Here is a 4,941-nt window from a genome sequence, read left to right as displayed (position 1 = left end):
TCTGCATTTGCAAACGCATTTTAGAACTATTTGTAGGGGTATATATGCTGCATGCCATCTCTCTGTCTCTGTCTCTCTCTCTCTCTCTGTGTCTCTCCCTCTTCTGTTTTATGTCCTGCTATCTCCATCACACACCTCTAATAGTATGAAGACTTTCTGCCCATGTAAGTAAGTGAGAGTGTGTGTTCCTTAATGTTTGAATCAAGACACACGTCTGCATGCATTTCTAATCTAAGGAGCCTATAGCAGTTACTACAACTATCAATTAGTCAGCAATAGCTTGAGATCCCCATGTGTCTGGGTGAACAAAGGTGAGAAACACATGCAAATAGTACAACAGCACCTGGGTCACGTACAGTAACTTAGCTGGCAACAAATAATTGCATCTGTTTCTGCCTTTTGGATGCTCCTCGCTCATTGTTATGTAAAGCTGCAGGTTATTAATGTGAATAGTAACACAATTAGACGTGGCATTGTGTATTTTCATTTGAGCGACGCAATAAAAGGAAATTAAGCTTAACTAGATGGAAATAGATGGGGACTTAAAGGCTCGAAACTAAGAGATTCTCTGATCTGCAGCAGCGCTTCCAGTTTTGATCAATTGTTCCTGAGTTAAAGATGTAAATGATGTAGATGTATTTGGTCATTTCATATCTATTAGATAACAAACTGATTATTCCAGAGGAGACAGAGAGGATGCCTAATTCTCTGAAGTTAAGTCCATAAAGAGGGTAAGCTAAATCTGTTACTATTTCTTTGTTAATTAAGCAACTGTTACTTTTAAGATCATTTTAAGGGTGGATTTTCAGTTGGTTTAGACTTAAGCCAAAAAATTAAGAAGAAAGATACGGTACCTTTTACTCTCTCCTTCTTCTTAATCTCAAAAAATGAGCCTTATGTTTAATAACTGAGTCAAAATGCACTAAAAAAAATAATAACAATGCCCTGAACAACAAGCAATAAAATCAAAAGCTCCAGAATCCAGCAGCGCAAGCAAAGGCAGAGCTGGGCTGCTGCCCACGAGCAGACAGCGTTTCAAAGGTGACAACGCGCTCCGTGGACAACGTTATTTACACAGATTTGATAAGAGCCGCCGCGGCTCGACACCGTAATTCAATTTGCAGCAATTACACCCCGCGTTTCCAAGCGCGGGGAACCCTGAAAATGAAGCGGTTTGACAGAAAGGGTTTGGTGCTGAGGAGTGAGCAGATTTGGGTGATTCCTCGTGTAAAATACGCTCCCGGAGCCCTGCAAGAATGCACGCTGCATAACCCCTATCGTTAGCTCTTTCCACTTAGATCGGCTTCCATGGGAGGCTAATTAGTGGCACCAAAGGAAAAACATGCTTCCCAGTTTTGGGCTCCAATAAACTGGTGAGTTTATTTAGCTTTAAACCGCGTAAAGTTTAAAATAATATATATCTTAAATTTCAAACAGCAATACCTCCTTAAAGAAATAACTCCCTCACCTTTTACGAACAGGCTAGTGGCTCGAAGATTATTGCTAACGGTACAGAAGGCGCTCACAATGAAGCGAGGTTAAAGAAAACCTGCAATAAAACGATATCTCTGCCCGGAGAAACCCTGAGTGCGTAAAATAAAGCAAATCCCGGGTTTTCAAAGCCCCGGTGCTCAATGGGTGTTTGTGCTGACCCGCCATGCGGTTTCATTTCCAAACTCGGCTGCTGGGAATTGCAGGCGCTATGGAGACGGGAGGTTTCCAAGATGCCAAGCGCGGGGTTTAGCGGGAAGAAAAGCAGAGAGAACCAGCACAACACGGGGAGAAACTCCAGCAGAACAGCCCCGCTCGCCGTCCCTCGGCCACAGGTCTCGCCGGGCAGACAAAAGCCACGACAAAACCAAATAATCTCGCCCTTCGCCGAACAATGAGACCTTAAAATATACGTACGCGGGGGTATTACATGCAGAATAGGCAAGGGGGAGGGGGCGGGGGGATGAGGACAACATTTCCCATCGCTGCGTTTTATTTCTTAGCGTCTGAAAAGGCTGTTTCCCACTTTAATGTGAATTACTCATCTCTTTTATCGGGCCGGTCGGTTGCCTGCAAATGTGCATCTCAGGTGAGAAGGGGCTATTTGTTTGGGAGTTCAAACAGAAAGGAATCGCTCGATACTTATCTGGGGTTGAAAAGCAGTTAAATGGAATAGTAAAGACTGTAATCATTCCCATGTTATCTATCTAATAGCGCTTGGGCACGCAGGTCCGTCAGATGGAAAGGAAGGTGGTTAAACCAGAGAGCTGGATATTTGCTACTGTATTTTATATCCAATTCTTCCAGCTCCTCGTCTGAGTCCTGACAGCGTCGCTCCTTCAAACACGCCACATTCCGATAAAATAACTCAGCTTTCTTTAAAACAGAGATGAATAGACAGCACTAATCAGATGTAATGTAATCAAAAGCTCGTCTTCATCTAATCTGACTACTCTGTGTAATCTGGCTATTCTACCATTTGTAATAGGCAGAGCATTGATTCACATCTCCTATAATGTAATTTCAGCGTTTTATTCTGAAACGAGACAGAAATCTGTGCATTCCAAACTCTCCATCGACTCCGGAAGCGATAACGCGGCGAGCGAAGCTGATCCGCACCTTTCCGTGCCGTTTTAATTGTTCCATTTCGAGCCAAGTCTCGGAGCGCGGCGCAAATTTTCAGACAGACAAAAGAGCAACAGGAATCGAGCTGCTCAGGACCAACAGTGAAAAATAAACCCCACGAAGCGGTTTGATAAGATCTGCCTTCAGACACGAGCTGGAAACACATGAAATCTCGTTGGCACACACCGCCAAGACATTTTGATATTTGCTACAATGCAGTGATTTCCTTAAAAACAACCTTCACCTGGCTTTTCCCCAAAGAAAAGCTCATCTTATTTTACAGGGCGAGCAGGATTAATGGGCAAATCTAGGTAAATGACAGCGTTGGAAAGAACAAACAAACCCTCTCATACAAACAAATATATTTGAATGTAATAAAAATGTTGACAGCAGTTATGTGATTAAAGCAGTTGGTTTTATCATTTAAGTCCTTACCCTTGGAATCATTTAAAATTAAGCGAGAAACATCAGCCCCTTGGGTTTTGCAAAGAGATTTAATTTGTAGAAATAGTTGTGGGGTTTTTTAAACGTTGCTATTTTCAACGTTGTGAGATAAAGCTCTTTTTTTTTTCTAATTTTATTTTAAGAATAGACCCCATTTAGGATTTCACATTGTAAATCTCCCTATGTCTGAATGCTGTTACAAGGTTTGACAATGAAAGAATAATTCATGTCAGACAAAAAGAGCCCTTCAATCAGCTTCATGCAGCTTTTCTCCTGCAGGGCTATGCCAAAACGAATGTGGAATCCTGAACTGAACCATCCATCACATTTCCCGAGTCTTTCAATTAATGACACTGCAATCAGATCGATGGCGTGTAATAAGAAAAGAGCTTTGCATTTCTATACCTATTAATTCGCTGAGTAACTCCAGTGGTAAAACGTGACCAGAAAGAGAAAATGTCATCCTCTTATAGCGAGATTTTGGGGGATGTTTAAGCCGTTTCTGCCTCACCCCAAGCCCTCAAAGCAAAAATCACATTTAAAAGCAACACAGCCTCCCTTGCAGACAGGTATTTTCTCCTGCTAAGCACGTGGAGCACTGTTTTCTAGGTAGACACTGGAGATTATAAAGAGGAGCCCATTTTTCTTCCAAACTCAACCCCCAGCAGCCTCGTGTCAGCCCGAAATGTCCTCTCTGCAATCAGAGCACAGTCACTTTAGGACAGGACTCTGCAGACTCCTTCTCGGTGCAAAAACAGTTATTAGCGCCCAAATTTCCAGCTCGCAGAACAAGCCAAAGATGGAGTTGTGATTAACCTCCAACAAAACGAGGTGGGGAAAGAGCTGAGTTGGGGGTGAGGGCAGTTGGGACAAAAAGAGTCTACCAGCAAACCATGGGATGAAACGAGAGCGACCTCACGTCTGGATCGATGACAAAAATGATGAAGGCTTTGCAGAACAGAGCTGCACTTTGCAATTCCCTCGCTGCAAACGACGTGGGGATTGTTTGGAGAAGCCAAACACTCCAGGAAAGCGAAAACCGTGATTAACAAGTTTAATTTGGAACTGCCTTTTCTTTTAAAAGGTAGATTTTGGCCTTAAAATGCCCGACTTACAAAGTGTTTGGATATTACGCCACTGCGCGTTTCCTAAAGAGCTTTCGGGTCTCTCCTTTCTGGGTTACACAGAGAAATAAGAGCTCAAACCAAAAGGTTTGACCGCCTTGGAGCTGATGAAGGAAGGAAGGATTTGGAGACAAGGTGATGAGAGAAATGATCCCGTTGTGTTGCCTTGGACAGGACACTGGACATGGAGCCTTCGATCCCCTGCGCTCACACTGAACTGAGCAGCTTTGGCTTTGCCTCAAAGGAAAGAAGCTGCAGCGGTGATAGAATATGGGTCACAATCTTGTTTGGGGAGCAATAGGTGGTGTATTTTGGAAGTCGCCAGAAAGGGAAAAGAAGGTTTTAGGTGAGAAAACAAGGAATGGAGCAACAGAATATAAGGGAGGTTTTTAAGGTTTAATCTTTTCAAAGAGCGGTTTTAAAGGATGATTTGTGTCTTTGCCTCTTGGCATCTCTCATGAGCAAATTTCAGCAATTCTGAATTTTAGCATCACCTGGGAAAAAAGCCTCGTTAATGCTGTATGTGAACATACCCATCGTGGAGTCAGACACAGAAAACACGGTGGCAATGAGTGAAACGGGACAATGCCCGTGAGCTGACTTGCAAAGTAAGTGCAGCTAAAGCACAGTGAGGGATGCCCACTCACTGGCAAAGAACAGTAATTGAATAAATCATGTAGAAGCAAAGACAATTCATTTAGAAATAAAACATGAAGAGTTGAATGCAGGCTGAAGAAATAGAAAAAGAGGCAATCGC

The 4,941-nt window shown here is 43.0% G+C and overlaps 1 long non-coding RNA gene across 1 annotated transcript; it reads left to right on the top strand.

Annotated features, from left to right (window-relative positions):
* The first annotated feature begins 1,939 nt into the window (after positions 1-1,939).
* On the top strand, positions 1,940-3,022 carry LOC135576294 (uncharacterized). Its single transcript, XR_010467936.1, has 2 exons — positions 1,940-2,080; positions 2,519-3,022. It is a non-coding gene; the product is annotated as an uncharacterized LOC135576294 (long non-coding RNA).
* Positions 3,023-4,941: the final 1,919 nt, after the last annotated feature.

The sequence above is a fragment of the Columba livia genome, chromosome 24 (assembly GCF_036013475.1).
Source record: "Columba livia isolate bColLiv1 breed racing homer chromosome 24, bColLiv1.pat.W.v2, whole genome shotgun sequence".
In the NCBI taxonomy this organism is placed as follows: domain Eukaryota; kingdom Metazoa; phylum Chordata; class Aves; order Columbiformes; family Columbidae; genus Columba; species Columba livia.
The sequence above is the reverse complement of the archived record's forward strand: the minus strand, read 5'-3'. Positions and strand labels throughout refer to the sequence as shown.